The sequence below is a fragment of the Girardinichthys multiradiatus genome, chromosome Y (assembly GCF_021462225.1).
Source record: "Girardinichthys multiradiatus isolate DD_20200921_A chromosome Y, DD_fGirMul_XY1, whole genome shotgun sequence".
NCBI classification, from domain to species: domain Eukaryota; kingdom Metazoa; phylum Chordata; class Actinopteri; order Cyprinodontiformes; family Goodeidae; genus Girardinichthys; species Girardinichthys multiradiatus.
Genome location: NC_061818.1, coordinates 16,627,882 through 16,641,455, shown reverse-complemented (window position 1 = coordinate 16,641,455; position 13,574 = coordinate 16,627,882). Strand labels below are relative to the sequence as shown.

At 38.6% G+C, this 13,574-nt stretch overlaps 1 protein-coding gene across 1 annotated transcript in view; it reads right to left on the bottom strand.

Moving 5' to 3' along the window:
* Positions 1-12,922, bottom strand: part of LOC124863930 (parvalbumin-7-like) — an 89,870-nt gene extending 76,948 nt beyond the window's left edge. Inside the window, exon 1 of the mRNA XM_047358497.1 lies at positions 12,676-12,922. The gene's annotated coding sequence lies outside the window, so the exon portion shown is untranslated. The remainder of the gene's footprint in view (positions 1-12,675) is intronic.
* Between the last annotated feature and the right edge of the window lie 652 nt (positions 12,923-13,574).

The window sequence follows — 13,574 nt, the reverse complement described above, 5'->3', positions numbered from 1 at the left end:
ATTTAAAACGATGTTATCTGCTACTTCTGCATTAACAAGGATTTCGTTAAGTTCATTAACTAAATTTCTTATTTCATCCAGGGCAAGTCTGATTACTTGATCAGAACTAACTGCTACGTCTGTATTAAAATGACCCCCGTGCCGATCTGCGGAGTGTGACGTAGAAGGATTATGATAATTTTGCTCAATGCTGTGTGGAGACGGTGCGCTATTTACTTCTGCATTAACGGGAATTTCGTTAAGTTCATTAACTAAATTTCTTATTTCATCCAGGGCAAGTCTGATTCGGTTATCCATTTCTATGAACATAAGAAACAAAATAAAAATAAAACTAACCTACAGAAAAAACAAAAAAAAACAAAAAACAAAACACAGTGATCAGTTCAGTTTAAAATCACCTTGATGTCACCAAAATGCTTCTTTAACAGAATCTGACATGCTGCCAGAAGCGTTAACGATGAGGCCTTATTACGAAGATCCCGTGAGGCTGTAGAGACTGTCTTCCTGCGCTGTCCGTTTCTGTAGCCAATCTGTCCTACCATCAACGTTACCTCTGTAAGGAGAATGAACAAAAAATAAATAAATACATAATAAATATATATATATATATATTGAAATAATCACATTAAAGCTGAAAAAAATAAAGCAATTCAAATTAATTCAGTATGTATGTATGAATTAAAACGTACCGTTCATTAATCCACTCACTAGTGTTGCTCAGCTTTGTAGCGCAGAGAGTCGCTGTCTTTTGGCCGGGGTTAAATATTCTGTAAAAACAGAAGACAATAAAAGTTATCTTACGCTGTGCAGCACAGCGTTCATAAATAAAACGAAAAATAGTTTTTAAAATACACAAGTTTTTTTTTTTTTTTTATCTTACTCCGATTCTTTGCGGTAAAACCTCCAGATTTCACTTCTTGTTGAACTGAAACGGTGCCTCTCTGCTGAAAGCTGTCTTGATCTTTGAAAAGCGACCTTCTGGTGGGCGGATTCAATGTGGCATCTTTGGATGTATCTGTAAACAGGTTTATATGACATTTTATTGAACTATGCTTAAAATACATATATATATATATATATATATTTATATATTGTTTTTATTAAATTTTTATTTCCTTACCTTGCTCCTGCTCGACAACTATGTCTTCCACAGAGCTCTCAGTCGAATCTGTAAACAGTTTTTTATCTGAGGTTTAAAATACATTCACTCTCAAAGAAAAAATAGATAGTTCTTAGGACTTACTTTCTGGTGGTGCCGGTAACTTATCCGGTGTGTCTTCAGGGGAAATGATGATAATTGACGGGGGGGGTATTCAAAGAATCAGTTTTAATTTCTGTGTTAAAAGAAAGTTCAGTTGTTGCGAGTTTTTCTTGTTTGGAAATAATTCGCCTTCTTAATTTAGAGTGTCGATTCCAGCCGCTGAACCCTCCAACTTGATCATTCGGGTTTACCTCTCTCATCAAATCTATAAATTGAAACATTGTCAAGGGTTAACTATAATATATATATATATATATATATATTTTTTTTTTTTTTATTGCATTTAACATTTACTTACCATAATCTGATTGTGTCAAGATGAAATCATCAAGGTCATCAGCGGTGGGTTCTATGACAAAGAAACAAATATATATATATATATATATATATATATATATATATAAACAATATATATAAACAAAATTTGAGAACATTCACATGCATTTAATGATTTCTTAAAAATGAATACTTACTTACTTACTTACGTTTAAAGATGTCATTGTGCTTTTGTGAATTATCAGAAGAAGAAGCCACAATTTCCGGGTTTCCTGAAATATTTACCGACATTTTTTCTTGTCAGTACTGGTATTTTTCAATGTAACAAGTGTTATGGTTCAAAGACATTCAGCATTTGAAGACCCTGACACTGAGGTTAGCCAATGAAACAGAGCCCCAACATTTACACACAGTATTTATACCAGAACATGACAGTGTTATCTCAACTGCAAAGACTATGTTTTTAAGACCAAAACCCTTCTTGAGTTCAAAGGTGATATGTTATCTAAGAAACAGACGTAACTGCCCCTTCCTGACATCGCCCCTAACAGTTGGATATAGAATAACTGTAACCCTGTAACTCTAAGATGAAAAAGTAAATGTTTTAGAAAAGCTACAGGTAACTAAAATTATCATTCCTTTTTCCTAAAATGGAGTCTCTCATGATTCAAAAACAAACACATCATTGCTAGAGTCAATTTGTAACTTGGAAACAGTATACTGATGTTCTTTTTTTTTCTGTTAATCTCATATTCGTCTTACCTATTTCAGCTGCTTTTCCAGTATGTTGACGCAGAAGCTGAAGGTTTTTCTCGTTCCATCGATGTAGTGAAGCACAATTTTTTTATTTACTTTTTAGGTCTTTTCTATTTTGAACGGATTTAGACTGGCTCATATATTCAACAAATAGGTCCTGCTGTAAAGCAAAATTAACTTACAATTCTGTCAGGTTACACAGTTCCTTTATTAGGATTTCATGTGATAGGTCAACATTAAGTTGATTATACCTTTAAAATATAAAAGGATGCATGTCTTTTATTTATTTTTGTTTTTTAGATGTATTAACGCCTGAAAAAACATACAGATTATTAATAACACCCTTAAACACACCCCTGTGTGTTTTAATTGGCTCATTTAAGGCCTTCCCCGTAACACCCTTAAACACACCCCTGTGTTTTAATTGACTCATTTAAGGTATCGCCCCTAATGACGACAACCAATCAACATCCACTGTTACGCCCCCCTTGGACACCCCCCCAGCTTGACCACGTGACCTCCTGCCCACATGGCAACCACATGGCGCCCACATGGCCCCCACCGGAAGTCCCGCCCTCACCGGAAGTCCCGCCCACCTGTCAAAATGTTTGATGAAAGGGTGCACAAATTCTCTCGCGTCCAGGAATAAACATACATATGTATGACACCATCAGTAGTGTTCCTTTCATTGCATATTATTTAATCTGCAGTACAAATACATACATAGACCATAAACTTTTTCCAATGTATCACGTTACAACCACATACTTTTATGCAAAGTGAAACATGGAGGTCCACGAAAGTGGATTTCGTCTCTTCTTTTTGCGGATGACGTGGTCCTGCTGGCCCCCTCTAGCCAAGACCTACAGCATGCGCTGTGGCGGTTCGCAGCCGAGTGTGAAGCGGCTGGGATGAGGATCAGCTCCTCCAAGTCCGAGGCCATGGTACTCGACCGGAAAAGGGTGGCTTGTCCTCTTCAGGTTGGAGGGGAGTTCCTGCCTCAAGTGGAGGAGTTTAAGTATCTCGGGGTCTTGTTCACGAGTGAGGGAAGAATGGAGCGGGAGATCGACAGACGGATCGGTGCAGCTGCCACAGTAATGGGGGCGCTGTGCCGGTCCATTGTGGTGAAGAGAGAGCTGAGCCGAAAAGCAAAGCTCTCAATTTACTGGTCGGTCTACGTTCCTACCCTCACCTATGGCCATGAACTTTGGGTCATGACCGAAAGAACGAGATCCCGGATACAAGCGGCTGAAATGAGCTTCCTCCGTAGGGTGGCCGGGCACTCCCTTAGAGATAGGGTGAGGAGCTCGGCCATCCGGGAGGGGCTCGGAGTAGAGCCGCTGCTCCTCCACATCGAGAGGAGCCAGTTGAGGTGGCTCGGGCATCTATACCGGATGCCTCCTGGACGCCTTCCTCGGGAGGTGTTCCAGGCACGTCCCACCGGGAGGAGGCCCAGGGGACGGCCCAGGACACGCTGGAGGGACTATGTCTCTCGGCTGGCCTGGGAACGCCTTGGGCTCCCCCTGGAGGAACTGGAGGAGGTGTCTGGAGAGAGGGACGTCTGGGCGTCTCTGCTGAGTCTGCTGCCCCCGCGACCCGGTCCTGGATAAGCGGAAGACGACGAACGAACGAAACATGGAGGTAGTAGCATGATGCTGTGGGGATGTATTTTTCACCAGTGTCAAGAAAGATGATCTAAATTTGATGAGAAGATGAATACAGCTAAATCATGGCATCAAGCTTCAATTCCTAAGCTAAACAAATAAAAGTTACACATATATGGTACCATATAAAATGTTGTTTCAGGTAGCAAATGACATGCACTGCATTTGTATAGCTCTTTGCCAAGTCCAAGGACTCCAATGTACTTTACACTACAATCAGTCAACCACCCATTCACACATTCATAGTAGGGTACATTGTAGCAACAGCTGCCCTGGAGCACACTGACAGATGTAAGGCTGCTATATATTCGGTGCCACCGGGCCCTCTGACCACCATCAGCAAGTACAACAAAATCATGGAAAGGAATCTCTTACAGTGAATAAATATTTATACATGGAAACTGTTTGTAGTTGTCGGGTTCTGAAGTTTAGAGTGACCAAAGCACAGACAAGAGCTCAGCAGCTGCATGTTTAAAGGAGTCTTCTTCTTTTATTCAAAGATAAGTTCAAAAAGGTTTTCCAAATGTAGCAGGAATGTAGCAAAATCACTGCAGATACAAGAAATCCAAAAACTTGCAAAGTTGATACTGCAGGAACATAGTAGGCAAAGTACATAGACGAAGGTAGGTGAACAGAGATATGAACGGGGATTCGAACGGAAGGAACCAGCGAGGAACAAACAAGAACAGAGAGCTTATGAACAGAAGGAAGTGGAGTATGGACCAATGAGAATGAGAGATAGGAAATCAGGGGAGATGGAATTTGGGTGTGGACCAGGCTGTAGAGAACTGAGGGAATGTGAATAGTTGCCAAGGTGACAAGGCTAGAAACAAAACGAAACACGAGAGCTAAACCATAACATAAATCCAGAGGGGAAAACATGAGGGAAGCTAGACAATAACATAACCAAAGGAATGTGACTACAAAAACAAAACTATAAATAACAAGACTCAGGGAAACAGAACTAAGAAAAACTATAGATGGAGATAATAAACCAAAAGAGACATAAGAACCTAGAATAATCATTAACTAAAGTAAACTGAGAAACTAGAGGGAATACAAGAAACACCAAAACCTAATAATTAACAAAGAACACATAAAGAAACCCTGACTGTAAAAAAACAAAACCTAAACCACAGAAAGGGAACCAGGACGAGGAGCAACAGAGAAAATAAACTAGTAAACAAAGAGCGCAGGGAACAAATACCAAAACATAAATAAACACAGATATAATACATGGGAAACTAAACTAGAAACTACAAGGAAAACAAGGAAACTAGAAAAACAAACATAAAAATAGTCCTAATCATAAGAAAACCATAACAAGTAATAGAAAAGAAACCACTAAAGGAACTAGGAGATAAAACAACAAACACTAGGAGGCAGGAAATAAACAAACAACCATGACTACAAAACCAAACTAAAGTCAAAACATAAAACCACAAAAAAGTCCAAAGATGTCACCTCACGACAGTAGTGTTACAACCACAAACTTAAATGCATTTTATAGGGATTTTGTGCAGTAGACCAACACGAAAAGGTGCATAATAGTGAATTGGAAGAAAAATTACACACTATTGTCAAAATTTCTTAAAAGTGAAAATTGGAAAAGTGTAATAGATGATTAAATGAGTCATAGCAAGAACCACATCATAAGGAATTTTTCTTCAGGACTTCTCCACTTTTAATCTTCACTTAGGCCCTGGATTGACACCATATCTTTCTTTTGACTTTTTCTTACCTTTGTCCTAAAATGAGCATTTAACTTCGCTGCACTAGCAAAAACACTCTTTTTTGCAGAAAACTCTACAGATTTTCTGTAGTCACAAGTGGAGTTTTGTCTTTAGTCTTTTGGAGCATTAACTGTAAAATAAATTCAGGTCGAATTGCCCCGACATTCTCCAAGCATTCTCAGGTGTTAAAGGGGAAAAACATCTTCACAAACACCAGTCCACACTCTTTTACTTTGACCTTTTAGTAGCTCCCATTAGCACAGCTCACACCTGGCACTGGCTGGAGTTCCATGTGATCTTTTTACAAGTAGGACAGTTCTTTGGATGCAATAATGACACATTTTACCCTTTTACGACCAACACTGACCCTCTGTTAATTTAAAAGCCAACATCTATCTTAAAATTGCTTTAAAGGTTAATGTTTCCCTGATTCATGAGAGAACAAATAAAAACTTTGGTTAAACCTAGATAGGTAATTAGAGCTGCACTAGCTTTAGATTTGGTTGTATCTCTCAGTTTGTCTACAGCCTTGTAGTGATGCATGGATTTAAAACCAGAGTGATTCAGACCACTGTGGATCTCCCTTGTATTTCGTGGCACATGAAGACACGTAGCCTTAAGTAAATAATGCCCAAACATCACCTCTGTACACTTTAGAAATTGGGTTTATTATTTATTTGGTAGGGACAGATACAATAAACATAGATCATTATATGCAAAATAATCTGATGCCTGTATCATAGTGCTTATAGCCATAGCTAATTTGCAGCACCTGTCCCTTGAAGGGCTTTTAACAGTTAAAATAAATAAAAAGTAAAAACAGTGGCAATGAATGCAATCAGAAATGTCCAGAAACCAGTTAGTACTATTAAAATCACTGTAATAAAATTAACACATCCACTCAAGATCAAATAAATGTACGCCTCATATATACAGTTATGCATTTCATATGACATGGCCACACTGCTGCTGCTGTGTGAGACAGGATTTTGCTTGTTTTTTGAAAGTGGACAGGCTAGTCAAAGTCTTAATATTAACAGGAAGACCATTCCATAGGTTGGTTCCTTTAACAGAAAAGAAATGTTTCGCAAAAGATGTTTTACAAAATGGAACTTTACAGTTTCCACTTGTAGCAGCTTTCATTGACCTGGAGGTGTCCAGTCTGTTAACAAATTTACAAAGTGGCTCAGGTGCAAGTCTAATCAAACATTTAAAAATCAACTTTATATAGCTAAGATTAACAAAATTCACAAAATTTAAGATTTTATATTTACGTAAGATGTGACCGTGATGAAATCGAATGGGCTTTTTATCAAAAGTCTTTAAAGTCTGATTATATAGCCTTTCGATTCGCTTTAAGGTTGTTTGACTGGTCTGAGACCAAACAGCAGTGCAGTAGGACAGATGTGACAGGATCATTGTATTCAAAAAGACATGAGCACATTCTAATGTCAGACAGCTCCTGATCATTTTGAAACAGTTCATACTCGCCTTCATTGTTCTTACAATGCTTTTAATGTGACTTTTGAAATTTAATTGAGGATCTAATATTACTACTAAATATTTTTCTTGTTCTACCTATTCAATTAGTTCTCCATTTATTTTGAAGTTTAGATCGTTGGTTGTCCGAGTTCTTTGTACATTGTTTTAAAAACTTATCTAAAACATTACTCATTATAGAAGTAAATATATTGCAACAGTCATACGTTTGACTATGTTTTACTACTTCATCCCACTTAATGTTTGTTAACTTGTTCTCAAAAATTATGAGGTCCTTGTGGGGAATTGTTAACTTTGTTACCTGTTGATCATTTTTATATCCAGTTACCTGCTTTTTTGAGAGTTTTCTGGAAATCAATATCATGTTATGATCTGATAGGCCACACACCAGATTGTATATTTTTGAAATTCTTTCAGTTTTATTGGAAAAAACTAAATCTATTGCTGTCTTTGATGTTTTTGTTAGACGAGTGGGTCCCTTTATAAAATGATGAAAATCATATTTTGATGTTAATTCTTTAAGGTGTTTCCTATTGGATTTATCCAACCAGTTAACATTGAAATTCCCGTAACAGATCACTTCACTATTGTATTTAAAAGTTTTGATTTGTTTTTCTAAATTTTGAAAAAAGGTTTGTGGGCAACTAGATGGTGGCTTATACAATACAAGGATGTTAAACATCATGCGTGGAGATAAAGTCACATTTACACATATATTTTCAAGTGATAAAGTTTTATCTAGTTGGGTCTCCTTGGTCTTAAAAGAGTCTTTAATATAAATGTTTAGTTAATCATAAGTTAATCTCCAGCCAAGCCCCAAGTTTTTCTGTAAATTCTGTGGCATGAGCACGACAATCCATGATGCTATATATACTGCCGCACAATAAGCAATTGCTACACAATTATATATATTGTATATACTATACACTGTAATGTCAACCAAACGTAATAGCATTGACCAGATTACAGTCTTATGCTAAGTTAAGCAGATGCTTTTTCTGCACTGATAAAGAATTCATTCACCTAAGCATTGAACCTGATCTGAATGCTTGCAGTGGTTGCTACAGTGAGGTAGCTGGACTTATCTTCTAAATAATTCAGCTACCTGACCACCTGGTGGCAATCTTAGATTAACATTTAGCCCACGATAGTCAGGCGATCGGGAAGTGTTTGTTAGTATTTTTCTGCAATTCAGTGTTAGTTTTACATCAAATGTAACAGGACACACACCTTCCAAAAAGTTTTGTTTTTATGTCTTTAGTCCACAGAATATTTTCCCAAAAGTCTTGAGAATCAAGATGACTTTTGGGTCATGTCGGATCAGTAGTTATTCTGCCCTTAGAAGTCTTAAATGGATACCATTTTCCCAATCTCTTTGTTATTGTTGAATATTGAACACAGACGTTTTGGCAGTCTTATAGTAATATTTGTTGGCTGGCCATTTCTGGAAAATTTCACCAGTGTTTGATGCTTTCTTCATTTGTGAATAAGGACTGCCTCAATGCTTCGCTGGAGTCCCAAAGCCCTGGAAATTGCTTTGTAAGACTTTCCAGACTAGATGTCGGTGAGTTTCATTTTCATTGATTCTCAAACTAAATCAGGGAATGACATGCTTTTTGCGATCTTTTGGCCTGCTTCATGTCAGACAAGTAATTTTTTGATTTTCCAGCTCTGGCAGCAATCAGGCCTGAGTGTGTCTTCTGAAACTGAACCATACAAATTTGGTTAATCACAATTAATTGATGATAGGGCCATGATTGTGATTATGATTGTAATTATAATTGGATAGATTTTTCCTTTTCAAAAGAATTTATTTAAAAACTGCATTTTGTATTTTCATGTTATCTTTGATGATAAAAAATTTTTAATTATCTGAAACATTTATGAGTAAAGTGTGGCAGCAGCATTAGTCTTTAAAACGTTATTCATGACCATTTATGTTTTAACAAATCTAAGTCTAAAACAACTCCCCTCTTTCTTGCCTGTCAAGAAACATCTCCTTCTCCGTGATTTCTATAACAACCATGGTACTATGAGCTTAAACCTGACCCAACCAAGTTACCACTCAGAACCATCAAGGAATCTAGAGTCAAGTTTGCATGTAGGTGTAAAGTGGGAGACAGATGTGCTCCATTATAAACATCAGTGCTTCTGACACTGCAGTTTCTGATGATCATACTTCACTTATATAACCACACACTGATGTAGTACTTGGCCAGGTACTGGTTAATTTGTGATGGGCTTTAGGAGATCCCAAAGAAAAAACACTTAACATATAGATGCCTTGTGGACCAGCACAGCGTTTGCAAGTGATAAAACTTGTTTATAAAGGTTAGTTAAGATTAACATTTAAATCACAATATTCACCTGGGTCACACTGGAGGATCATCTACCTAATCGATTTGCCATCCATCTGCACAACAAACCCCCAAAACCTTGGCACATTTCTGTGTCTAATGTGGTTATGAAAGCTAATGCAAGCTAACTAGATTGTTTGCAGACGTTGTCTGTGTGCACACCTAAAAATAAAAGTGCTCCAAGGTAAGAGAGTATTAGTGTGTGTGTTAAATCATGGCCTGGGGGGGGGGACTGGAATCAGTGGGTTATATACAACCTGGTTTTAACTTCAGGATATTTACAGATTTTTCAAGGTGCAGCGTTTGGATTTGAAATATAAAGCAAGGCAAGATTTTGTGATTTAAAAAGATAAAATAAAAACTAAATTGGATGTTGGTTACATTTATTTATATTTGGACACAGAGAGGGGAAGGTAATATTTTATTATAAGAGGTCATAGACAGATTACCTTCAATGTATGTTAATACCAGGTTTAACCAAAACCTTTTAAACACATAGACATGCATAACTATTGAGTCTGCCTCCTTGACCTTGATTTTCTCAGTCACACCCAGCAGCTAAATTGCAAGGTCTCCTCCCACAGGAGAGTTGTTTCACACCTGGGTATTTCACACTTCACCGAGCTTCATCCTCGTGAAATCAACAAATTCCCAAGAAATAGGGTGGAAACATTTAACCATGTATCAAGCTCAACGTTTTTGGTTAATAGAAAAGTGGTGATTGAGTTTATAAATATGTGTGATGGGATGAGAGGAGAGGAGAAACCATAAGAGGTAGAAGAAAAATGGAATAGACTGTAAAATATACTGAGTGTCCCCTTGTTTAAGAAAAATGTATTGCATTAGTTCAAGGGGATTAAGGAATCTGGAAAATAGATTTTTTAGGTGCCGTACCTGCAGAAATTAACTTCTGGTTATGAGTTGACTGCTTCATTGAACCTTCCCATTTTTGTCATACTGAACAGTCAAACATCACCATATTTTACCTAACAGTGCATGTTTTTAGCCCAATGAGAAAATATTTTGTAGAACCACCTTTTGCTCCAAGTACAGCTCCATGTCTTTTGGGCTATGTCTCTATCCTTTGCATATCTAGAGACTAAAGTGTTTGTCCCATTCATTGCAGAGGCTCACTCAGTGGTACTCATTCAGTACCACAGGTTCATTCAGATTGAATTGATGATTCACTGTTCAAGTCTTACCACAGATTCTCACTTGGATTTAAGCCTGGATTTTGTCTGGTCCAGTTTAACAAATGAATTTGCTTCAATCTGAGCCATTTGACTGTAGCTCTGGCTGGATATTTAGGGCTGTTGTCATTTTAGCCTCAAATAGGTTTACTTCCAGCATTGCTCTGTATTTAGTACCATTTATCTTGACACCAGGTCTAACCAGCGTACATCCCCATTAGATAGTGCTGCCACCACCATTTTTCACCATAGGGATGGTATGTTGGTGAAGCGCACTGTAGGTTTACCACCACAAAGAGTGTGTAGCATGTAGGCCAAAAGGTTCAATTTTCCATCTGAACTGAGCACCTTCTTTCAGATGTTTTTTGGTGACCTCTACATTCAATTCAATTCAATTCAATTCAAAGATACTTTACTGATCCCCGAGGGGAAATGGTTTCTGGTAAACTCCACACAGGACGTCCAATAGATTTATTTCAACAATGACTTTCTACTTCTCACTCTTCCATAAAGGCCAACTAAAATATGTCTTTTTAACAAATGTTGCTCCCTTAGCTGTGAATCTTTGCAGCTCCTCCAGAGCTATTGTGTGCCTCTTGGCTGCTCCTCTGAATAATCTTCCCTGATCAGTTTCGGTGGACAGCCATAACTGGGAAAGTTTGAAGTTGTGCCATGCTCTTTTCATGTTTGGATGATGGATTGAACAGTGTGTTCAATCTCTGTCAGGTTTTCAAAGCTCGGGATATTATTTCTGTTCCTTGGTCTTCAGGATGCCGTTTGTTCACTTATGTTTGGATTCATAGAGCTGTTGTATTTTTACTGAAATGAAATTACTTCTGACGACTGAAGGCCATTGTTCAAACAGGATTTTATTGAGGAGCACAGGAGTAAAGGGGTCTATATGTAAACACTTCACACCCTTCAAATTTGTATTCCTTCTACTCAACCTTCACCTCCTTTTCAGTTTCTTCATCACCCACCAGCACATTAAGTCTAACACATCCACAGCAGCCTCTGGTTCTACTACTAAAACCAATATTACTTTTAGGTGGCCAGCTAAATGAGCAGACTGGTGAGCCTCGCTGAGTGGAATGAATGATGCAAAAAGAAATATTTTTTCTAAGAGTTTAAATCTTTGAAGTTTTTAAAGCACCAGTTATATGTGTTTATATCTCTCTGTCAGTGTGCTGTAATAGTCTGCCACGCGTCGACCCCACAAATCCATAAAGGACATCCCTCGCCATCACTGCAGCACTGTGCCATATGGACAGCAGTGTTATAGATAATGTTAATGTACCAGAGCGCCAGCTGCAGCTTCATTCAGCCGTTCTCTCCCAAGCTTCACCTGTAGTGCCCTTTCTTATGTCTTTTGCCCCCCTTTCATATCTTCCTCTCTGTCTTTCTCATGCACACACACATGCATGCACACACACATGCATGCACACACAAACACAGCGCTCAGGAAACCAATTACCACAGCCTGGTTGCTGGTCCTGTTTGTGAATGGGATGCTTACGGGAGAGGAGGAGGAGGAGGGGGCGGGCTCTGATGCATTTGTAGCATGTAGAAAAACATCAGCAACCAATTTTGTGATTTTTTTTCTTTCTTTTAAAATGTTTCTTTACTGGTTTCCAGCTCATTCTCATCTTTTCCAGCTCTTCATCCATTCTGTCTTCTTTGTGCTACCACTGATCGTCCGTGTCTTTTTTGATTCTGCTGGGGTTTTTTTGGGCCAATGCTGCATTGAAGCTGCCTTTATCAAAAGGTTTTCCCTCACTTTCCTCTTCACACATCATTACTATCATGATCTCTCTTGTTCATGTTCTCCACTTTTCTCCTCTACTACAGACATCCCATCATCTTCACACCTGTGCCATAAAGCAGGTGCCAGCGCTGGTATAGTGAACAACCACCACAAATACACCCAGAGACACTTACCTTCTGTGACAAGGTCTTTGTCCAGGGTGCTTCTGATTTATCAGTGGTTGGATGAGGGGCTCCGAGCCTGCGAGCTTCTGGCAGCTGAAGAGGAATGAAGGGCAGGAAGAAAGAGATAGAAAGGGTGAGGAGGAGAGACAAGAGGGTGCAGAGAGAGAGTAAGAGGGAGGAAAAGAGAGAGAGAAACAAAGTGAACTAGAACGATCCAAGAGGAGGAGGAGGGGTGCTCCGGCTTGCTGGAGGTGAGATGAAGGGGAGAAAGAGAGAGGTAGGAGAGGAGATGAAGAGATAAAGAAAAGGAGAGAGAGAACACTGGGTTGGGATAGGAGGGATTCCAGTGGATTGTGGGATGGGGAACTGAACTGATGACATAAGGGAAGGAATAAGAAGAAGATAAGAGAGAATGAAAGAATGCACACTACAACATGCATGAGGTTCAATGAAAAAAAGAGGCAGATTAAAATTAAAGAGGAGCAGCAAAAAGGCATTGCGGTGGAGAGTTTTTCAGAAAGCCTTGAAAGAAGTATAATCACAGTGTAATTCATGGAAAAGTAAATGTTTGGTTCCAGCTGAGCACTCCTTTATTACAACTGTAACCTTTAACGGGCTGTTACAACTCATGTCAAGCCATCAGATGCTGGCAGTCACTTGAGACAATCAATTCTAGAGCGCAGAACATGTCCTTCCATCCATTAAATCACAGCGTAATCCAATCTTGAGTTGGTGCGGCGCAGACCAGATTCTGCAATTAACTTTGGAGCAATAACTTGGCGGAGCCGCGGCTGCTCTACGAGAAAAGGGGAAAACAGGGTGAGGAAAAGGAAGAGCACAGATCTTTGTGAAATGTGAGTGACATATGGAAACCAGAGAAGACAGCATCTTCAGGAAAAAAAGGAGTT